This window comes from Cervus canadensis, chromosome 22, assembly GCF_019320065.1.
Source record: "Cervus canadensis isolate Bull #8, Minnesota chromosome 22, ASM1932006v1, whole genome shotgun sequence".
In the NCBI taxonomy this organism is placed as follows: Eukaryota; Metazoa; Chordata; class Mammalia; order Artiodactyla; family Cervidae; genus Cervus; species Cervus canadensis.
In genome coordinates this window covers 24,352,656-24,377,208 of record NC_057407.1, presented here as the reverse complement: position 1 = coordinate 24,377,208, position 24,553 = coordinate 24,352,656, and the positions used below count along the sequence as shown (strand labels likewise).

General features: G+C 40.2%; 1 protein-coding gene and 1 non-coding gene across 16 annotated transcripts in view; both read left to right on the top strand.

Moving 5' to 3' along the window:
* The window catches only part of MAGI1 (membrane associated guanylate kinase, WW and PDZ domain containing 1), a 645,788-nt gene that overhangs the window by 407,658 nt on the left and 213,577 nt on the right, over positions 1–24,553 (top strand). The gene's annotated exons all lie outside the window — the stretch shown is intronic.
* Positions 291–397, top strand: LOC122425268. Its single transcript, XR_006264803.1, has one exon. It is a non-coding gene; the product is annotated as a U6 spliceosomal RNA (small nuclear RNA).

Sequence of the window (24,553 nt, the reverse complement as noted above, 5' to 3'; positions counted from 1 at the left end):
TAACTTGTTGATAGAATACTTGCTGTTATGTTCTGAATTCATGTTGTATACTTTAGAGGCCTGGCCTGCCATGACCTATCAGCCTTCTTTCTCCTTTCCTCTGTTCTTTCCTTTCTCCCATTGTTCTTCCCACTCTCCATTTCCTACCCCCTCTTTCTTTTCTTTCCTTCCACCACAAACTGTCTATTTCTCCCCCTTGTTCCAGACTCTGGCAGTAGAGCTGTCAATAGCCATTACTGGAGCAAAGTGTATTTGGGTTCTAACAGAGACCTTAAAAAAAAGTTAAGGTAGTGCTCGCTTCGGCAGCACATATACTAAAATTAGAACAATACAGAGAAGATTAGCATGGCCCCTGCGCAAGGATGACATGCAAATTCGAGAAGCGTTCCATATTTAAAAAAAAAAAAAGTTAAGGTAGAAAACAAATAAAACATCTATAATAAATTATATAAATCTTAAGTGCACAGCTTGCTGAATTTTTATGCACATTCACATTCATACCCCCATCCCCATATCTATGTAACCATTACCCAGATCAATATTGAGAACACTGAGCATTCCAACAGGTCCCTCATGTCTTCTCTGATGATTGTAACTTAAGTACTCTAGATTATTTTGTCTGTTCTTGAATTTCATATAAACAGAATCATACCATGTGTATTATTTTGTTCTAACTTCTTTTTCATCCACATTGTTTGCATGTAACAGTAGTAGTAGTTCAGTTTTTTGTTGTTTTTGTGCTGAGTCTTGCATTGTGTGACTATACCACCATCTTTATCCATTTTTCTGTTGATCTAAACTATCTCCCAGTTTTAGCTTACTACTGGGAACATTCTTACGTAAGTGGATGTATGAACTCATTTCCCACCTAGAATTGTTGGCATATGTGTAGGCACATGCAGGCATAAGCAGTTCGCTGTAACAGAGATTGTCACACAGTTTCCAAAGTGATTGTACCAATTTGCACTATACTTACATGCATGAGAGTTCCAGTTGCTCCTCATCCTCACCGACATTTGCTATTGTCAGCCTTTTAGATTTTTCATCCTCGTGGTAGATGTGCCTTGGTATTTCATTATCATTTGAATTTTCATTTTTCTGATATAGAATGATACTAAGCACATTTTCAAATGTTTATTGTCTACTTCGGGACCTTCTTTTGTGAAATACCATTGAAATTCTTTCCCACTTTTCTTTTTAATTGGGTAGTTTGTCTTTTTCTTGCTGATTGGTAGAAAAAGCTGGGTGTTAAATCCTGACTCTGTTGCTTATTAGCTGTGCTTGGAAAGGTTGCCTCACCTTTTTGAGCTTCATCTATAGGATGGGGCCAGTAATACCTATTTTATAGGTTGTGGTGAGAGTGACTTGAAGAATTGTATGTTAATTTCTAGTAACATACATTACTATGCCTGTGTTTCCAAGCACAGAAAAGGCATGGGTGACTTATAACTAAACTGAAAAAAATCTGTTCTGCTACCAGGTGAATAGCCTATTGAGATATTTTAAATACCTTTCTTTTTCTTTCCCAATATTCTCTTCTCTTTTTTATACTTATATAACAAAAGGGAAGACAGTGCCCATGTGCATAATACACTATAGGCCAAAGTGACTTATCTCCTACAAAAGAAAATTAGAAGTTGTATCTGTTCTCCTAAGAATTCTGTGCTTGCAACTGGGACAAGTGAGAACCAAAAGAGAGTTTCTGAAAAGGAGAGAATAAGGTAAAATGCAGATGTAGGACCCAATTAAAGAAATCTGCCTGCCCTGGGTAGTGGTGGGAAGCATGTCTTTTATTTCCTCTTTCTTCCTTGTCAGCCAGTTTCTTGAAACTTTGCTTTCTCATTTTCAAAAAAGAAATAACAATACTTTCCTTAAAGGGTTAGTCAGGTGGCCTGGCACCATCTTGATCTCCTGTAAGCACTTTACATCTGGAGAATGCTGGGATGGGTCATGGGCATGGTGATTGTGCTGGCCATGATGGGGATAGTGGTGATGGTATTAAAGATACTGAAGGGACCACTTCTGTTAGCAGACTTGTTTACAGCCCACGTGAAAGGCTGTTTCAGGGCAGACAATTGCAGTTTCAGGAAGTAGGTGGGACGGCTAAAAAAGAGCCAAGAGTCCTCTGTTCTGGGAGGAATCAGTATAGGTTGTCCATTTGCACACCAGATTTGTGTGTGTTGAAGATGACCTGGGCATCCTAAACTATATTACTGTGATAGATTATTTATTCCTAAAAATATCAAAATCAGAATATCCTAATGGCATAGGAAGTTACTGAAACTCACCTTGAATACCTGTGTCAACATTGAGCAGAACCTTATTTCAAGGCGACTTCCTAGAAAATCAGTCCCCTTCAGTTTTCAGGATGCTGAGAGGCACAGGGTTGTGACTGCTGAGGAAACATAAGTTTCGGTTGTGGATGGAACTGGTTAGACTCACCACCCCTCCACTCTGTGGCTCTGTGATCTCAGATAAATTACTTCCCTGAGGTTTCCTAGTTTATAAAATTGGGACAGTAGTATCATCCCAATAGAACTGTGGTGAGAGTTATGCGACATAAGACATAAGAAGCACCAAGAGAGGTCCTAGCAAGTAATAGCTGCTCAAACTACAGAAATATATTCATGTATCTGATGAGTAGATGTGCATGCTCTATTTCCATGACAACTGTTTAGTGAGCAGAGTGGAGTGATGCAGAGGAGGACGAAAGGATCTTTGGATGTAACTACTCTGCTGCACAAGAGCACCTCATCTCTGGGTTGTGGATAAAAATGGGCTTTCTTTAAAAAAAGAAAAGAAAAAGGCTTTCTTGCAAGGTTTGGTCTCTATAATTCTTCCACTACAGTGTTTTATGTTAATTAGAGCAATTACTGTTGAGAAAAGTCTACCGTATCACTCACCCACCATTGAGGCCATGTTGAACAATTTATAATTTACTAACATAAGGCCCACTGATAGGTACTTTTAAATGCTGCATAGTATAAGCTTAATTCATTCTCTCCTCCTCATTAACTCTGATCTGCTGAAAGCCCTTCAGCATACTCTAAAGGTAGGATAGGCACCCTGGAAAGGACTAGTTGGCCTCCAAGGGCTAGTTTTTCTTTTACTGCCAGCTCTTGGGCTCTCCATCTCTGAGTCATTGCATATCTGCAAGAAGATAAGCACTCCCTGCAGTGGTGCATGGTCCCCAAGAAGCACAGTTGCCTTTCACAACAGACTTTCTGGAAAGTATCGAATCTGTATTTCATGCCCCCTTTACTCATTCACTGTGACAGATTTATTCAGAAGTCTTTTTGGCTGGTATATGAATGTAGTGAAACGTTCTAACACGCACATGGTGAATATACTCTTGGGAGTCCTAATTTGTATCCTGAAGGCAGCAGGAGTCAAAAGAAACAAAGATGATACTGTAGGTTCAATATACGTTTCCCAGTTTAAAGGAGGGAGAGATGTGGTCTTGTTAATCAGGTCATTTGTAGAGAGATCTGGTCATAAAAATGTAAAGAGTCAATTTTGACACTATCCTGTGTGCAGTTAAAGTCTGAAGTTCCTGAAACTTTGATCTTTGATAGCACCATTGCAGGATCCTTCCTTCTCCTATTAACTATCTTAAATTGTGTATTTTCATTGCATGAGCCATTTTCTTGTGTAACAGCTGGAAGCTTGATTTTTTTTTTTTTTTTGCATTTTCTTGGAAAACCTGTGAAAAATCTCATTTGAGTCCCATCCAAGAATATGATCATCTTTCACACCTTGAAGAGAAGTAATGCTAGAATTATGACACTTTAATATAAATGTTCCATGTCTGTCCTATTTCCATTTCTTGTTGAAATTTACAGCCATAGGAATTCTACGTATTTCCCCTTTGCTATTTGGTTCCCCTGTTGACTAACAAAAGCCAGAAAATTGTCAGTGGAGTTGTTACTTCATAAAGGGTCTTTTCCTCACACTTCCATGGAAATTCAAGTTAAAAATCCAGCTGGAAAATACCATCTCAAGTTGATCTATATATTTTTAATGCTGGAAATCTAAGTTTATTATAAGGAAAATACGCATTTCTTTGGTTATGTAAATACTCAAAGCTAAGTGATATGTCATTTGTCTTTGACATATGAAAGTTGTTATCTTTCATCCATAAGTCATGAAAAAACATGAACAATATCACTCTTATATGTTGATCTTATATTCAGGCCCCTTGGTCACTTTTAAAAGCATCAGATATAATGAGATGCTTCTGTTTTCTTTCCTAACCAATGCTGTTTTCCTTAATAACTAAAATGTTTGTTATTTCTTATAATTAATGTCCATATCTAATTAAATATTTTCCAGACTGAACTTGGCTACACAATCTAAACAACACAGATTAAATTATTATCATTTGAAGAATATTTTTCATTTTTATCAGCATCTCACTTGGTTAGATAGCACCATTATTTCTTGATTCTCAGACAGTAAGAAATCAATATTTTTTTCTGTGATTGGCTGTTGTTAAACATAGATATAGATGTTTATTGTGGTACTTTTGTTTTTTTTCTGGAAAGCTGTTAATTTAAAGATGTATGTTATAATTAATGACATCTTATAAGAAAATTTTGGTATTATAAAAATTACCAGGCTACTGCTTTGACGTTCTGGTCAGGCTTGCAAATCCAGCTTTCAGAGACTATTTATTTAGTTCCTTAGGGATTTTTGCCTGCAATTAGAATACATTGCCATAAGGTGGCAATAATGGTACCTTCTTATCTACCTTCCATGTTTCAGTCAATGAGACAGAAAATTTAGTCTCCAGTGAACACTTTTTTTTTTTTTTCATTTCAAATTCCTTTTTCTATTATGTAAGCAATGCATATCAATTTTTTCATTAAAAACAAAAGCATCACAATAAATTTCAGCCTTCTCTTTGACCATCCGACCCTCTTACTGTTTTCTTTTGTTTTTCCCCAAAGACAGCCACAGATCACCATTTAAAATTATCCTCTGGTATAGTTCTCTAGTCATTCATAAATATATATATGAATCCACAGAAAAATGGATAATACATAGTTGTGTGTGTGTGTGTTTTGATTACCATAAAGGGTACCACACTCTTCTTTGAAAGTCTTTATAAGTATAATCTGCCCATAAAGCATCCTGGCCTGGGACATGTTTTTTCGCTTATAAATGCTAGGAAAAGGGAACACGGAGATAATTCTTTAACTTCATTTCATTTTAGTTAAAACCATTGCTCTACTTAGGATTCCTACTGCTTCTTGAGGTAGTTCCATTAATTTATTGCCCTGGAAAATGATCTGTTCTTACTAGATTTTGAAATTAAACTGGTATAAAGCTGTACATAGTATTCTCTTATGTATGAAGATAAATCTCTTTTATGTATTTTTAATGCCACCTCTTTTGTGCTAAAGTTGATTTTTTTTTTTTGGAGTATATGTGATTTCTCCTCCCCACTCTGCACCCACCCATGGTCATAATTGCCAAAGGCTTTTCAATTTTATTAATCCTATCATAAAACAGCTTTTTTTTTCTCTGATTTTTTTTCTTTATTGCCTCCAGTTACCTATCTATATTTCCACCTTAATTTCATTATTCCTTCTTTCTACATTTTTAGAACAACTTTATGGAAATGTAATTCACATACTATATAGTTCACCCGCTTTTCAAAAATTCAGTGTTTTTTTTTAGTATATTCACAAGGTTGTGAGGGTGTCACCACAATCAAATTTTAGAGTGTTTTAATCTTCCCCATAAGGAATCCTTGACTAATTAACAGTTATGCCCCATTTCCTCCAAAATCCCAAAGCTTTAGGTAACTATAATACTAGTCTATTCTTCGTCTATAAATTTGCCTGTTCTTGGACATTTCATATCAATGAAATCATACATTATGCAGCATTTTGTGTCTAGTTTCTTTAACTTAGCATAATGTTTTCAAGGGTCATCCAAGTTGCAGCATCTATCAGTACTTAATTCCTTTTTATTGCTGAGCAATAGCCTATTGTATGGATACACCACATTTATAAATTCATTTGTTAGTTGATGAACGTTTGGTTTATTTCCTCTTTGGGTTATGATGAATAATGTTGCTAGCAACATTCAATTAAAAGTTTTGTGTAGAAGTAGTTTTAATTTATCTTGGCTATAGATCTAGGAATAGAGTTGCTGAGTCTTCAATGATAGCCACCCAAGTGAGTTTGAAGTGGTATCTCATCTTGGTTTTGATTGACATTTCCCTAATGACTAATGATGTTGTACTTCTAATATGCTTATTGGTCACCTGTGTTTTGTCTTTGGAGAAATATCTAAGTACTTTCTCATTTTTTAATTGGGTTATTTGTCTTTATTGTTAAGTTGGAGGGATTCTTTGTACAGTCTAGATGCAAGTCCCTTATCAGGTATATGATTCACAACTATTCTCTTCCATTTTGTGGATTGCCGTTTTGAAAAAAAAAGTTGGACTACAGTTGATTTACAATGTTGTGTTAGTTTCAGATATGCAGCAGAGTGAATCTGTTATACATGTACATATATCCTCAGTAGATTGTCATTTCACATAATTGGTAATATTGTTCTCAGCGCAAAACTTAAGATTTTGGTGTAGTATAACATACCTATTTTTTTCTTTTGTGACTTGTGCTTTTGTTGTCATTATCTATCCCAAATTTACTCCTGTGTTTTCTTCTAAGAGCAGTATAGTTTTAGGTCTTACACTTAGGCCTATGATTCATTTTGAGTTACTTTTCATGTACAGTATGAGGTAGGTTTCCAACTTGATTCATTTGTATGTGGATATTCAGTTGTCTCAACTCAGATTTTCTTTTGCTTCTTTTAAAAATTCATTTCATTTTTATTTTATAGCTTCATGAGTATAAAGCATAAGACATTAATTTTCTGTCTCTCGTGTTCTCTAATAAATGCATTTAAAGCTATAATTTCCTTCTGTTTAGGAATCTAGGTACATCCTGCAGATTTTATTGTTATTATTGATAATTTTTCTTCCTTTTCTATTAAATTTTTTCTGTTTTTATTGCATTTTACTCCATGAAGGTAGCCTGTACTATTAATATGTCACATGAAAAATCAATATAATTTTATCCAAAGTACGTTTCTATTAAAAAATAAAGTTTTTTTTTCAACTCTATACATGTACTACTTATTACATGCAACAATGCTGTGTACTTGGTATGTGCTAATACATATTTATGGGAAGACACATGTAGAGCAAGTTTTTTGAGGAAATCCATATCTAAATATTAGAAGTGATTGATGTCACAGTAATAACTAACACTTACTAAGTACTTTTCTCTGCCCCAGCCACTCATATAACTGCCTTGCCCAGTATGTACTCAGTCTTTGTAACAATCCTATGAGGCAGGAACGCTTTATTCCCACTTTATAGGTGAGAAAGTGAAGGTGGTGTCTCTTACCCAATGATTCATACCGAGAGAGAGCCAGAAGAGGGTTTTCAACCCAGCTAGTCTAGCCCCAAATGCCACTCTGATAACTACTACATTCTGTCACCTCCTTAGTGGTCACTTTTCCAAATTTATTGGTCTGATTTATAATTATTTCTGTAATTGCTTTGAACACAGTCACTGGAGGAAATTCTTGGCCCTTTTCTTTCTGTTGTTAGTTAAATATTGTCATAAAGGCATAGCTACATTTTGCTACCACTCTGAACTGTGCTCTGGAGACACTGCATCGCGCACCCTTAAGTTTCGGAAGTTAGACATCCAGGAAGGAAGGCTAGTTCAGGACCTACTGATTTTCATTTGTGTGTGTGTGTGTGTGTGTGTGTGTGTGACAAAAAGAAACTCAGAAAAAATGCAGTGAAGCATCTCTCCTGGCTTATGCTGGAGACCACACAAGCTCAGAGAGCCAGTTTTTGAGATCAAGTGTGTACTCTGATAAAAAGCCAAGTAGATTTTCATGGAATCTTTTCCTTGTGCTTCATTAGACGTAGAGAAACCTGGTTTTTGGAGCTCTGATTGAAAATAATTTGTTATTGTTAGGGACATTTCCAAACCAAATGAGGGCTATTTTTCTCCCCCTATTGAAGATTGGAAAGCTACATCCTTGAATACTTATTGAATAAAAGTTCCCTTCTTTCTTTCATAAGGAGAATGGCTTTTGTATTTTTGTTCCCATCAGTGCAGTCTCTAAGCAGATTCCTTGCAAAAGAGCAATTTAATTTGTACTGCACAATCATTTTCTTGTGGAAAACTAATAACACACAAATTCCATTTTTCAGCATTGGGTTGTAGCTAAAGGCTTTTAAAAGTTATATATATATATATATATATATATAATCTGCTTCCCTTTTTCTTTCTTCTTTTTTGATGATGATCAAGAGGGGAAATGATGTAAATATTCAGATGTATTATGTACATGGTTGATGAAGGAACCATCCCCTTAAGTTTTTATTGTTTCTTGCAAACCAAAAATGTAATTTAATACTTCTCATTCACCTCTCAAGGCCTTTCCATCTTCCTCAAAGTAGGTGTGAGATAATAATGAAGCAGATGAAACTGCTTTTTCGTCCAGGGTATCTGTTTCTGACCAGGTGACATCCAGGGTGCTGGTGTGTGCCTTTTGCTAAGCCCAGGGAGCTGTCCCAGTTTGTAGGTGTCCACAGAAGTAGAGGATGGAGGTTTTCACTTTGTGAGGACTCTTTACATAGAGATAAAGTCATAATAATAATCATAGGTGACATTTAGTGAGCACCATTTTTTTGTGTGGTGAACTGTGCCAGGCACTTGGTATGTATTACCCAACAAGTAGATAGTTTTAGTACCTTTTACATGTGGAGAAAAACAGGTGCAGACCTAACAAGTCAGCTACCCTCTGCCGCACAGCGGAAAGGTAGAGAGAATAGGGAGAACCCAGTGAGTGTGACTCCAGAGTTGAGGGTTTTGACCATCATGAGTGACTAGAAGGACCAGGAGCTTTAGCAGTGCCGTCTGTCCACATCCCGGTTTCTCAGGGAACAGATAGCAAGATGGATGTGCACACAGAGACTGTTTACTGGGTAGCGAATATCGAAGGAACACATTTTGTTTTCTCATCTGGTGTGAAATGTAACTGATACTGCCTTCAAGGGTGAACTCTGTTGCCCTGTGATTTGAATGTCTCTGCTGCCCTCTCACCTTTTCCTCCATCACTCTGCTTTACTATCACATGAAATCTGGTCTTCTGTCCATGCTGAATATAGGTTCTGCATTGTCCTTGTCCTCCCTTACCCCCAGGAATAGACATGTCCCTCGCTTCCTCCCTCCCTTTTCTTATATTCTTGTCACTTGTCCCCCCGGAATATTTCTCCTGCCCCTTGATCTCCTCCTATCCCAACTGAGTCAGGAATTTTCAGAGACTGCCTACATATGGCTCTGTCACACCTGAGTGAGGGGAAGGCAGGCAGTGGACCATCTCCCTCGTTTGACAGTCTGTGGGCATTCTCTGCCTTACAGGTGGCTTCAGCAGTTTCTAAGGACTGACCATTTGACAATAGAGGGAAAAAATGTACCTCTTTAGAGCCAGATGGCTTTCAATAAAGTTTTCTTGGTAAGGAGGGTGAGGGCCCCTAAGGAGGGGAGGGATGCCTCATCGGAAGCAGAGGGGAGATAACACCACTAGGCTCTTACATTTAAAGAGTGGATTTGAATGACACAGAGATAAGCCGTAAAGAAACAGCTTGATTCTGAGCCCGCTTCTACTCTGAGTTCTTGAAGTGGCTGTTCCTTGAAAGTAGATTCCACAAATTAATATGCTAAGCTTCTCCATCCACCTCTAACTCCAGGGAAAACTATTATTGCAAACATCAGAGTTATTATCTTTGAAGTTCCCTCCAGAGTTGGGGACGAGGCAGAAGGGCAGAAATGAGTCCCACCTGAAGGTGCTTGGAAGCCGGCTGCCCCTTCCTCTTGGGAAGTCAGGGTTGTATCCTTAGCCAAGAGAATCACCACCTTCCCCCCGTTTTCCTTCCCCCAGCCTCCTGCGTCTTGCAAATGGGGCAGCCTTATTTCCCGCTTTTCCTTGGCCAGGGTCTCTCCCCCAGGACCTCGCGGGCGACAGGGACGTGACACGCCCGGCGGGAGAGAGAGGCCGTGCCCGCTTTGCCCGGCTCTTGGCTTCCGCCCACTCCGCAGGTGCGGCCCTAATCCCCCTGGCCTAGATATCCGGCAGCCTCTAGGAACCCGGGCTCTGTGATGTAATGCTCTTTTTTCACACTCCCGGCTTAAATACAGATGGAAATTGTTGTCATGTGTTAGAAATGTCGCCTGTAATATAAAAGGCGCAAGCTTGGGCATCTTCTTTTCCTTCTCGCACCGTCAGCTGCTCCTGCCAACAGCGCCTGCTTCCCTCGCAAAACCTCTCCATGGTCAGGTGGCCGAGGCGCCCCCAGCTCTCCTAGGAAGGGGTTCGGATCCCACCCCACCCCCTCAACCCCCGCCTCTCTTTACAGCCGCTGCAGAGCCGAGGACCAGCGTGGTGGGAGGCTCTTTCTGGCTCACAAAGGGAAGGATTAATCTTGGCGATTGGGCTGGGGTTTGCAGGCAAGTACAAGAGGTCCACGATCGCCCGCTCTTCGCCCCCGCCGCCCCCTGCCCACCTCCGGATTCGAACGCTCCGCTGCAGGAGGAAGCCTGGGCACAGGCAGGCGTCGGCAGAGGCGCACCGTCGCCCGAGGTTTGCGCTTGGGTTGTGGGAACATCCATGGAGGTGAAGATGCCGTGTATGGTGTGTGGACCAGGGAGGAGGGGCGGGGAGAAACCGGGCCAGCTTGGGAGGGCCAGATGGCTGCGGCTGCGTTCTAATTCACCGGACAGGCCCGTTTGGCCCGGCAGGGCGGGCGGGACGGGGTGGGGGGAGAAAAAAAAAATCAGGGGTCAGTGGGTAGGGAGAGGCCGGGCTCTGGAGCAGATGCCTGGCGAACAATGGGGCTTTTGAAGGGGATGCTGGAGGAAGTGTGGCGCGCGCTTTGTATCGCCTCCTCCGCATTGCAGGTTGGAATCGGGCAGCTAAATTTTAATGAAGTGCATTCCAAAGTGTGCTCGTCAGCCTGGCTTTCGAGAGAGGGGCTCGGCTGAATGGGGACCGGCGGTGGGAGGGGGAAGGGGGCGCCGAAATGAGTTCCTGATGGATGGTAAAGGAGGAGATGAAAGCCTGCTCAGGCAGGGGAAGGGACGGGGGGGGGGGGGGGAATCAATGGGTCCCCGTGCATATTAATAGGCTCCAGCAGGTGTTGGGAAATGTATGTTACTGCATTGTTCCGGCGCCCAGCCTGGGGTTGGCGAGGGAGAGGGTGAGCTACTTCGCCCGGGCACTGGTGGGCAAATGCCTTTGCACTTTGGAGGGCTTCGCAAGCTCCCGGGGAAATAAAAGGAGGAAGAGCTGCCATCGCCTCCTCCCGTTTTACCCATTTTTAAAAGAAAGAGAGTACCTGCAGGTGCAGGCGGCTTTTTAAGTTTCCTGGAAATTAACATGTGTGTATCAGAGCACTGCCTTATCTAGGTAGGATATGGATGTCTGTGGGCAACCAGAAAATAGAAAACAGAATCTAGAGTCTCTGGCTTGCTGAGTGCTTGGGAGCTGAAAGGCTCTTCTCGCTGTCTGGTTCTTCTGAGTGAGTGAGTGGGCCGAGCAAGGAAGGCTGGGAGGGTTTTAGAGAGGCATGAAGGCTGGCCCTGCCCCTTCCCGTGTCCTGAGTCTGTCTGACCTGAGTGCCAGGCAACAGTGGAGTGTGCATGGAAGCTGTCATGTCGTGGTATTGAAACACAGACTTTTGCCTGGAACACAAAGGGAATGGATTTGTGCCTGAGCCAAATTATTTGAGGGTATGTGTAACGTATTTATAAGGATTAGGAGGTATGTAGTATCCTCTTCTCTTTCCTAGAGTTTACCATTCCCATGCTTTGTCAGTTGAGAATCGTTGAGGAGGCTACTTACTCATGAGCGTGTGCTGACCAAAAAGCCTTGCTGGTTTTTGTTGTGGTCTGTTTGTTTGTTTTACTATTCATCTTGAATAAGCATTCAGTGCTTTCAAAACGTTCAGACATGTTTGTTGGGGGAGCCAATAAAACTGGACGCTTTTGCATGAGGTCATCGTGACTTTTTCATATTAAAAATATTTGAGAGTGGGTATGTATACAACACAGATGAACCCATGTATATGAACTCGGTAACCTCAATAATAACATACTGTCTTTCTGGTTCTGGGAAAATACATTTCTTTAGTTGAGAAAAAGCTTGTCTTTTATCACCTGTAAGGCTATTACCTTCTAAAAATTGGTGTTTTTGATAACTTTGCAAGCCCTCAAGTATTGATTGGATATGCCCGTAGGTTCTTTTCTTGATTTAACTTGCACTGGAACTTGTCAACAAGATGCAGCTCATCAGTTGTCCATGAATTTTAGTGCTGTTGAAAGCTTTAGCAGATTAATGGTATCAACAGGGTCTTGATTCCTCCATTTCTCAACTGAGCAAACAGAAGCAGTCTGCCCTGGCCTCCCAGTGTCTTTCCTGTTATGTTTTGGGAGAAGGGGATGGGCCAGAGGGAAAGTCCTTGCTGAGGACACTGGTCTCTAACCCTGAAGCCCACCTCACCCCTCCTGGACCCCACCAAATGAAATATTGAATGTTACTGGTTTGCATCCCTATGTAGTTTTTCTTCTTAGGCTATATTTCTGTGGCAGCATTAAAAAAAAAATGTTTGGGTTTTGGTATTTGAATTTGTTGTGCATGTAATAAAGAGATGTGGGATCAGTTTGTTGTTCTTTCACTTACTATAGCTCCTGAATGGATCTATATTTCCTTTAGACTTGAGTCTTACCTGCTGGACTGTGCTGAGCAAAAACATGGAGAGTTGTGTTTATCATGAGACCTCCCACAGGGGAGACCAGAGCCTCACTACCTTTTAGGTTAACTGTGGTCAGAGGAGCAGTTTGTGATGGAGCCTCTGGTGTGTTTCCTAGAGCTACCAATCATGGGACTCAGATTCTCTGAAAACTTGCAGGTAACAATTTCATTAACAGAAAGGACCACCTCAATCCAGTGTATTTTTTCCGACACCAGGACTGTTTTTGTAGTCAACAGCTGTAGCTCTTTGACGTGCATAAATGTGAAAACAGAAATGGTGCCCGTGCATTAAAGGCACCACAGAAGCCATGACTAATATTAATAAGACTCACGTAACAGAGGCTTCTGATGAGGCACTCCTTCTTTCCCCCTTGTTTCCATTCTCTCATAGCATCTGGATGTGTGTAGAGGAGAGGAAAAAGAGAGAGAGAATGAGACTCCCATATTCACAGAGGAGCCAATCACCATGATTACGTGATACCAGTGACAGAAAAATTAAATTGTAATTCCTGTTTGACCCTCTGCTGTGTCACTTAAAGCAGGTGATGTAATACCAACAGAGATTGCTGATTTATTGATCCCAAGAAGTATGCAGATCCATGATGCTGACTGATTAGAGTTGCTGTAGGGAAAGAATTTGGGAGACACCTATAACTAAAGGGAAAAGAATTTCTAGAAAGAAAAGTAAACACAGAGGTGATAATGTTAGATAAAGGGAAATCACAGGATTCCCTCAGCCCCATCAAATGCACACCAAGTATTTTTTTTCCCTTGTAACTATATTTTCATGGCAAAATCCAGTTAGTTTGGTGATCACCATTTTCCTATCATGTTTGCTTCTTCTTCTTTTTAAAATTGTTTTTATGTTGATAATCAGACCCCAAATATTTGACTGTAAGCACATCCCTTGCAGTCATACTGACACCCTCTGGCACCAGAAAAACTGTCAGAAAAATTTTGAGAAGTCTGGTGGGAAGAAAAGAGAGCAGCGCCAATCATGAATTCAGTAACTCTTCTGGTGGCTCTGTCTGACAGCCGGTCTGCTCTGGGTGACTTTTAGGGCATTATAAACAGTAAGTGCAAAGATCTTGCTGGCTTGTTGGGTCTTGCTGTCAGTTTTCTGCCCCTGGGGATCTCTGGCACAACTGATCAATTTGGGATGCTCACAGCCAGGAAAATTATGCCCAAACAGTACCTCTGAAAGAGTGTGATATGCCATTTTCACTGATAAACCTATTTGATATGTGGTGCCATGTTGATAAAAATGCCACACTGAACCCATTCACTTCCCCATAGTCTGTTGAGTTGATAAAGTGAATGCTATCTAGATACCTGTTTTTGTTTTTTGTTGATACAGTTCTGGAGCTGCTGTTACTGATTTTTATTCTTTCTTTCAATGAGGTTGACATCCGTTAAAGTTTGAATAGACTATCAGATTTAGAAACAGAATGGTAGAAATGTTGCCTAGTATTTACTAAGATGTTTGAGAAGATTGTAAGCATAAGAGTAGACGAGGTCTTAGAAATGAATTACTAGGTTGAAAGTTCTTGAATGAAAAGACTTTGAATGTGTTGACATTTACATTTATCTAACCTGAAAGGACAGCAAAAAAGCATAGTGTACATAACTGTTTTGTGAGGCTCAGCATTTTTGTCCCCGGAGGGTTTTGCTATTTCTTTTTCTGTATACGAGTTCTAAGCCCAACACTTAACCTATCACATGTGTTCAACAAGCAGTTGAATGAGTGGTTACATCGAGAACTTAGACCAGTCACTGTGAAAAAGTTTGAGTTATTTCCTGGAGTGGAATTACTCTTAGCAACACAGCAAAAAGCACGATTCCATCAAATGCTGTTTTAAAAATAGAAAAAAGAATCACCACTTTTTATCAATTTTAATAACATATATTCTTTCCCACAAACCAGTTTTTCCTCTTGTTCGATTGGAAATTTAAAAATCATTTAGGTTTCTACTAATCGGTTAATTGATCTTAAATGCTGAGCTACTCTGTTGATTAGAGAATCTCCTTTTTCATGACCTGTCCCACTGTAGTTGACCTTGGGTCTGAATTATTGCACTGGGTAGTCTTTGTTGCTATGAATCTTAGATCAGTGGGAATCTATACATTTGACAATTACCGTATGAAGTAACTTGCTTATGAGGCAATAAATGCCATAATTTTCAAGTTAATCATGTAGCAGTGCCAAAGAGAGTCGCTTTAAAAATACACAGTGATTGTGAGAGAGACCTGAAAGGGAGCAAAAATGTCTAAGACGTTTTAACTCTTTATTTGGAGGCTTAATACTCTAGTTTATGGAGACCTTTGATATTTCTTTTTGAACTCTTTCATTCATTGCTTATATTTTTACCTGGAGGTGGTCTCATTTTAGAACCAACTTACTTTATAAATATTTAAGAGCCTACTATGTGCCAGACACTTTCTGGGTATTAGCACAGTGACCAAATCAGACAGTCTCCCTGCCCTCCTCGAGCTTGTATTAAAGTCTGTATTTATTTAGTCCTAATATGATCAGGGAATAGGGAATAAGGTTGAAATGATTAGTTAAAATGAAATCTTTCAGCTGTGAGAAGCTTGTTCCTAAAAATGTCTGTGGTTGGTAAAACTGAGGTTTGCTTGATTGCTTGCATAATAAAACAATGCAGTATAAAATTACACAGGAGCCTTCTTTCTCTCCTCAGCCTCACCCCTCAAAAATAACTTATTTTAAAACATATCTTTCAAATATAAGAAATTATAGGTATAGAAATTTGGTTTCCCTCCTTTTTTGCTTTAATATTTACACACACAACTTCTTTTCTTTCTTTCTTTCTTTTTTTTTTTTAAATTTCAAAGTAAATGGTATTACACTCTAAATCCTGTTCAGTCAATAACAACATTTTTTTCCCTAGCTGAAATTGACATTTTAATATGATAAAGTAAGTATTCATACATAATTCTTGGTAATGACTACGTGGTATCCAAAGCATGACTTGAGGATTGGCATAATCTATTTAAATATTACCTGGGTAAAGAGATTTTAGATTGTTTCTGTTTGTCTTTTTTTTTTTTTTCAGTATTGCTAATAGCACTGTGATAACTGTCTTTGCATAGTAGTAACTTGGCTTTTATTATTGTCATTATGATTGGCCAACCTTCCACGTCAGTACCTGTATGCTTACTTCATTCTTTCTAATAACTGGAACCCATATTTATTAGATGACTATTTGCTAGGGCTGGTTCACAAAATCATTAAGATTTTCATTCAGCAAATATTTATTAAACAACCTTCATGTGCTAGAAACTGTTCTAGGTGCTTGGGATATTATTGACCAAAAGAGATAAAAGATTCCTCTTGGGGTTTATGGTCTAGTCAGGGAAACAGACAATAAACAGTTAATGTACTCAAATAAGTGAATTATTTTGTATATTAGAAGGTGGTATGGGGGAGGGGAAGCAATGCAGAGTAACGTCCTCAAGACTGTGGAAATGGGGCATGTTGTAATTTTCAACAGGGTTATCAGGGTAGACCTCTCTGGGAAAGTAGCATTTAAGCAGAAATTTGAAAGAGTGAAGTGAGGGGCCATGTGTACATCTGGCTGAAGTACAGATGTCCTTTGGCCAAGGTACAAAGCCCTGTGCAAAGGCCCTGAGACAGAAGTGGTACCGGCGTTGTGGCAACAGTGGCTGGAATAGAGAGAGCAGAGGCTAGAAATGTGGAAGGAGAGGTCAGATTGTCAGGGACAGCAGACAGGTCATGCCAAGCATTTTAGATCCTTTTAATTACTTGACTCTGAGTGCAGAGGTAGTCATTGCAGGGTCTTGATTGGGATAATGACATGTCTCAATTAACATAGGAGAAGTCTCACTTTGGTTAATGCATTAAGGATTTATGGAGGGGTGGAAGCAGGGAGCACAGCTAGGAAGCTGTTATCAAAATCCTAGTGCAAGATGGTAGTGGTTAGACCAGAGTAGCCGTAGGAGTAAAAGTGGTATAAGAAGTGGCTGGTTGTATTTTGAAAGCATCCCCAAAGCAATTGCCTGATGGCTTAGATGAGGGATGTGAGAATGACTACAAGATTTTGTTTGTTTGTTTGTTTTTTTAAATGGAGCGCCTTTAAAAGATGGAATTGCTCTTTACTGGATGGGGAGAGCTGGGGCTGTGTCAGAAAGTGAAAAGTGAAAGTGTTAGTCTCTAAGCCGTGTGTGACCCTTTGCAACCCCATGGACTGTAGTCTGTCAAGCTCCTCTGTCCATGGTATTTTCCAGGCAAGAATACTGGAGTGGGTTGCCATTCCCTTTTCCAGGTAGATCTTCCCAACCCAGAGATTGAACCTGGGTCTCCTGCACTGCAGGTGGATTCTTAATGGTCTGGGCCCCACCAGGGAGGCCACGTGGCTGGGTCTTCTCTTGTTGTAAGATCTGGAGTTTCATTTTGGACTTACTGAGTTTGAGATGTTTATTAGACATGGAAGTGGGCTGTCAGGAACTCAATGGGTGAATTCTTGGAAAACATGGCTGTACCATCATCCCGCAGTTGTGGAAAGGTAGAAACAGTGCTGAAAAAGAGCATCTTGCACATACACCTGGGTGCCCAACTGTGAATCCTAATGAAAGCTAAACTGAAGCTGGCCTCACTGAGTTTAAGAGTGTGTGAATTTTAGGATTCGAAAGTACTTCCAAATTACTCTACCAAAAAGGATTGTATGATTTACATTCCCATCAGTGCGTACAGGAGTATTTATTTCACTTCATCTTTGCCAAAACTTATTATCGTTTTATAAAGTTTTGCAACTTCGATAGGTCAAAGACTTTTTATGGGCTTTTACTTTGAGGTCATGTGTCCTCTGATCTCAGAAGCTCTGTCCAGCTCTGGAACACATAGGAGTGTTCACCGTTCTGTGAAGGTTTGCACAGTGGTGATGCAGGTCATACTTGGTAGCTTGAGGACTAATTGCCTGAGGACTTAGCTCTCTGGAAGAGGATGCAACATATTCAGCATTGTTCAAGCAGCTAATTAAAGACTAATGGGGAGACAGCTAAGTAGCAGTTTTAAAGTAAGTCTCTTTTAAAAGGGGAAATGTTGAATTATATCTTCCTGAAAAAGAATAGTTCATTCTGACATTTGGACAAGTTTTAGTAGCGAGTGTTGAATTCAAATCATTGACATCACCAAGATAGTTAGAACATTGAGCGAATTGCAGTCTCTTTATTTAAAGTTACACCAAGTCAAATGAGCACCAAGTTAGAAGTTTTGTGACTTCCTTTTACTGATTAAACAAATAGTTGCTATGGCACAGCTAAGTTCTAGATACTATGTTAGATCTAGGGGATGCAAAGATATATGAAATACAGTCTTTCATAGAGGACCCTCATAGAGGGTCCATTGGAGTTGGTGGGGGAAGACACATATACAACCAGACATTCCAGTGTCCCATGGGCTATAAAAGAATTATGTAAAAGTTCTTGGGGGAATAAAGACACTGGCCTGAATTTTGTCCAGAATTCAGGTCGGGGAATTTTCATGAAAGAAACATTGGTTATGGGTTTGAAGGACAGACGTGATGTATCAGAGATGTGATGTATTAGAGGATGTATGTAGCCAGATGTGTTAGAGGAGACAGTGCAGAAAGAAGAGCCAAGCATGTGCACATCATGGTGTGAGAGGCTGGTATTTCTGGGAAGCATCAAGTCATTGATTGCTGAATGTGCAGTCATAAGAGCTGTGAGGGACTGGCAAGGGGAGAGACACAGGGGCCCTTGTATGTCCTGCCAAGGAGCCTGGAACCTCTCCTGAGGGCAGTGGGAGGCTTAGAAGAGTTTAGGGTGGGGAATAACATGGTCTTATTTGTATTTTTTGAAAGCCACTCTGGCAGACATCTAAGACAGGGTTCATCAAACTATGATCCTCAGGCCATTGCCTGTTTTTGTTAAAGATGTTTTACTGGAACACAGTCCCATGTTTATGTATTGTTTATGGCTGCTTTTGTGCTACAGTGGCATTGTTGAGTAGTTGAATCAGAAACTGTACGGCCTCCAAAGTCTGAGTTATTCACTATCTGGCCCTTTACAGAAAAAGTTTGTCAACCCTTAATTTATGGGATGAAATTAATGTGGGTGGTGAGGAGTAGACTGGAAACAGAGAAGCTATGGCTGAAGTGAAAACTTAAGGCAAAGGAGGCCAGGGGGAGGGGAGACTCAGGAGGTATTCAGGAGAAAGAACTTAGTGAGTCATGGGATGGGAGGTGTAGAAAGAGGGAGGAGGCCAAGATGGTGTGTGTGGTCCTGGGAAGAGTGATCAGGCTGACCAGAAGGTCATAAGAGGCATCTGAGTGGAAATGTCCAGCTGAATGAGGGATAAATGAGCCGAGGTGGGTGTTCAAAATGGTGAGTTTGAACCTGTGTTCAGAGTATCTTGTTATCATGTAAAAGTCCAGAACCATCTAATCCCACTGCCCCATTAAATATCCTATTCTGGAAATGAGTTCTTTCTTTGACATTTTTTATCTTTCTTGGCCAATCAAGGCTTGTCGTCATGTCTGTGCCATTCAGGAGGCCTTCTTTGCAGACAACAGGCTGTCCGTGCTGACTCTCCCTTCTCTGAACCTTTATGTAGATTCAGTGGAAACACTTTACTGTCTATGTGGTCCTTATCTCAAATAATTGTTTGCTGTTTCCCTATCTAAATTGTAAGTTCAAGGATATACTCTGTGTCTCATGCATGTTTGTGTGTCTGCTAGGTCTACCATGAAGTCTCAAATTAGGTGTATAAATGTTTATTTCTAATTTACAGAACCCAATAGTCAAATGATGGGACAAAAGCAAACTTACCTTATCTCTAATAACATTCGCTCAGTTTTTCAACAAAAATTTATTGAGCACATTGTACACATATGCCAGGCACTCTGCTAGGTATCAGTTCAGTTCAGTTCATTCACTCACTCACTCATGTCCCACTCTTTGCGACCCCCATGGACTGCAGCACGCCAGGCTGCCCTGTCCATCACCAACTCTGGGAGGTTACTCAAACTCATGTCCATTGAGTTGGTGATACCATTCAACCATCTCATCCTCTGTCATCCCCTTCTCCTCCCACCCCTAATCCCTCCCAGCATCAGGGTCTTTTCCAGTGAGTCAGTTCTTCCTAATCAGGTGGCCAAAGTATTGGAGTTTCAGCTTCAGCATCAGTCTTAACAATGAATAGTCAGAATTGATTTCCTTTAGGATGGACTGGTTGGATCTCCTTGCAGTCCAGGGGACTCTCAAGAGTCTTCTCCAACACTACAGTTCAAAAGCATCAGTTCTTCAGCACTCAGTTTTCTTTATAGTCCAACTCTCACATCCATACATGACTATTGGAAAAATCATAGCTTTGACTAGACAGACCTTTGTTGGCGAAGTAATGTCTCTGCTTTTTAATAAGCTGTCTAGGTTGGGCATAACTTTTCTTCCAAGGAGCAAGTGTCTTTTAATTTCATGGCTGCAATCACCATCTGCAGTGATTTTGGAGCCCCCCAAAATAAAGTCTCTCACTGTTTCCACTCTTTCCCCATCTATTTGCCATGAAGTGATGGGACCAGATGTCATGATCTTAGCTTTCTGAATGTTGAGTTTTAAGCCAACTTTTTCATTCTCCTCTTTCACTTTCATCAAGAGGCTCTTTAGTTCTTCTTTGCTTTCTGCCATAAGTGTGGTGTTATCTGCATATCTGAGGTTATTGATATTTCTCCCAGCAATCTTGATTCCAGCTTATGCTTCATCCAGTACACCATTTCTCATAATGTACTCTGCATATAAATTAAATATATTAAAAAATAAAGTAAATGAATAAATAAAATTAAAAAAATAAATAAAGCAGCGTGACAATATACAGCCTTGATGTACTTCTTTCCCAATTTGGAACCAGTCTGTTGTTCCATGTCCAGTTCTGACTGTTGCTTCATGACCTGCATACAGATTTCTCAGGAGGCAGGTCAGTTGGTCTGGTATTTCCATCTCTTTAAGAATTTTCCACAGTTTATTGTGATCCACACAGTCAAAGGCTTTGGCATAGTCAATAAAACAGAAGTAGATGCTTTTCTGGAACTCCCTTGCTTTTTCGATGATCCAGCAGATGTTGGCAATTTGATCTCTGGTTCCTCTGCCTTTTCTAAATCCAGCTTGAACATCTCGAACTTCACGGTTCACATACTATTGAAGCCTGGCTTGGAGAATTTTGATCATTACTTTAATAGCGTGTGAGATGAGTGTGCAATTGTGCGGTAGTATGAGCGCTCTTTGGCATTGTCTTTCTTTGGGATTGGAATGAAAACTGTGGCCACTGCTGAGTTTTCCAAATTTCCTGGCATATTAAATGCAGCACTTTGACAGCATCATCTTTTAGGATTTGAAATAGCTCAGCTGAAATTCCATTGCCTCCACTAGCTTTGTTCGTAGTGATGCTTCCTAAGGCGCAGTTGACTTCGCATTCCAGGACGTCTGGCTCTAGGTGAGTGATCACAATCGTGATTATCTGGGTCATGAAAATGTTTTTTGTACAGTTCTTCTGTGTATTCTTTTTTTTTTTTTATTTTTTTTATTTTTTTTTTCCAGTGGGTTTTGTCATACATTGATATGAATCAGCCATGGATTTACATGTATTCCCAATCCCGATCCCCCCCTCCCACCTCCCTCTCCACCCGATTCCTCTGGGTCTTCCCAGTGCACCAGGCCCGAGCACTTGTCTCATGCATCCCACCTGGGCTGGTGATCTGTTTCACCATAGATAGTATACATGCTGTTCTTTTGAAATATCCCACCCTCACATTCTCCCACAAAGTTCAAAAGTCTGTTCTGTATTTCTGTGTCTCTTTTTCTGTTTTGCATATAGGGTTATCGTTACACTTTCTAAATTCCATATATATGTGTTAGTATGCTGTAATGTTCTTTATCTTTCTGGCTTACTTCACTCTGTATAATGGGCTCCAGCTTCATCCATCTCATTAGGACTGGTTCAAATGAATTCTTTTTAATGCTGAGTAATATTCCATGGTGTATATGTACCACAGCTTCCTTATCCATTCGTCTGCTGATGGGCATCTAGGTTGCTTCCATGTCCTGGCTATTATAAACAGTGCTGCGATGAACATTGGGGTGCACGTGTCTCTTTCAGATCTGGTTTCCTCAGTGTGTATGCCCAGAAGTGGGATTGCTGGGTCATATGGCAGTTCTATTTCCAGTTTTTTTAAGGAATCTCCACACTGTTCTCCATAGTGGCTGTACTAGTTTGCATTCCCACCAACAGTGTAAGAGGGTTCCCTTTTCTCCACACCCTCTCCAGCATTTATTGCTTGTAGACTTTTGGATAGCAGCCATCCTGACTGGCGTGTAATGGTACCTCATTGTGGTTTTGATTTGCATTTCTCTAATAATGAGTGATGTTGAGCATCTTTTCATGTGTTTGTTAGCCATCTGTATGTCTTCTTTGGAGAAATGTCTGTTTAGTTCTTTGGCCCATTTTTTGATTGGGTCATTTATTTTTCTGGAATTGAGCTGCAGGAGTTGCTTGTATATTTTTGAGATTAATCCTTTGTCTGTTTCTTCATTTGCTATTATTTTCTCCCAATCTGAGGGCTCTTCTGTGTATTCTTGCCACCTCTTCTTAGTATCTTCTGCTTCTGTTAGGTCCCTACCATTTCTGTCCTTTATTGAGCCCATCTTTGCATGAAATATTCCCTTGGTATCTCTAATTTTCTTGAAGGGGTCTATAGTCCTTCCCATTCTATTGTTTTCCTCTAATTCTTTGCATTGATCACTGAGGAAGGCTTTCTTACCTCTCCTTGGTATTCTTTGGAACTCTACATTCAAATGGGTATATCTTTCCTTTTCTCCTTTGCCTTTAGCTTCTTTCCTTTTCTCAGATATTTGTAAGGCCTCCTCAGACAACTGTTTTGCCTTTTTGCATTTCTTTTTCGTGGGGATGGTCTTGATCACTGCCTCCTGTACAATGTCATGAACCTCCAACCATAGTTCTTCAGGCACGCTGTCTATCAGATCTAATCCCTTAGATCTATTTCTCACTTCCACTGGATAAGTCTAAGGGGTTTGATTTAGGTCATACCTGAGTGGTCTCGTGGTTTCCCCTACTTTCTTCAATTTAAGTCTGAATTTGGCAAGAAGGAGTTCATGATTTGAGCCACAGTCAGCTCCCGGTCTTGTTTCTGCTAACTACATAGAGCTTCTCCATCTTTGACTGCAAAGAATATAATCAATCTGATTTCGGTATTGATCATCTGGTGACATCCATGTGTAGAGTCTCCTCTTGTGTTGTTGCAAGAGGGTGTTTGCTAGGACCAGTGTTCTCTTGGCAAAACTCTTTTAGCCTTTGCCCTGCTTCATTCTGTCCTCCATGGCCAAATTTGCCTGCTACTCCAGGTATTTCTTGGCTTCCTACTTTTGCATTCCAGTCCCCTATAATGAGAAGGACATCTTGTTGGGTGTTAGTTCTAGAAGGTCTTGTGGGTCTTCATAGAACTGTTCACCTTCAGCTTCTTCAGCATTTCTGGTCGGGGCATAGACCTGGGTTACTGTGATATTGAATGGTTTGCCTTGAAAACAACCAGAGATCCTTCTGTCATTTTTAAGATTGCATCCAAGTACTGCATTTCAGTCTCTTTTGTTGACTATGATGGCTACTCCATTTCTTCTAAGGGATTCTTGCCCACAGTAGTAGATATAATGGTCTTCTGAGTTACATTCACCCATTCCAGTCCATTTTAGTTCGTTGATTCTGAAAATGTCTATGTTCACTCTTGCCATCTCCTGTTTGACCACTTCCAATTTGCCTTGATTCATAGTCCTAACATTCCAGGTTCCTATGCAATATTACTCTTTATAGCATCGGACTTTACTTCCATCACCAGTCACATCCACAACTGGGTATTGTTTTTGCTTTGACTCCGTCTCTTCATTCTTTCTGGTGTTATTTTCTCCACTGGTCTCCCGTAGCATATTGGGCACGTACAGACCTGGGGAGTTCATCTTTCAGTTTCCTGTCTTTTTGCCTTTCCATATTGTTCATGGGGTTCTCAAGGCAAGAATACTGAAGTGGTTTGCTAGATATCAAGGATACAATGATTGCCCTCATGAAACTTACATTTTAATAGAAGATAGAAAAGATGTTACCCTCTATGCTTTTCTAATTCTTAAAAGTATAGAACATAATATTTCAAGAGAACACTGAGCTTGTATTCTTGCTCAGTCGTCTATTTTACATGTTTAAACTGTGCAGGTATAGAACTTGAACTGCCCATTTCAGCAGTAGAGTGATGAGGCTTTCATTTGTGTTGTTCAGATTGAACAGTGTCATTTGATTTCCATTCAAGAACATAGCAATTTATTTGTTTTAATGCACTTTTGTATACACGAAGTTGGTTGTTATAATTACTCTGGTGAGTGTCCATTCTGAAGTGTCGGGTTTTGGTTTTGTTTTGTGTTTTTTTTGTTCTGCTTCCAAACTTGTGTTTTCCTGCAAAAGGTCTGTCATAATGGGGTCAAATTTAGGGAGGAAAGCTTCGCCCTGGTTCCCATTTTATGCTCATGTAACATGCTGATATCTGTATTCTTGGAAAGTGACATGGAAAATGAAGGAACACGGAGTCTCTGGCAGCTTCCCGTTTCATCATTATAGGAGTTGAAAGCATCAATTTTCATTTCATGCTTTGAATTG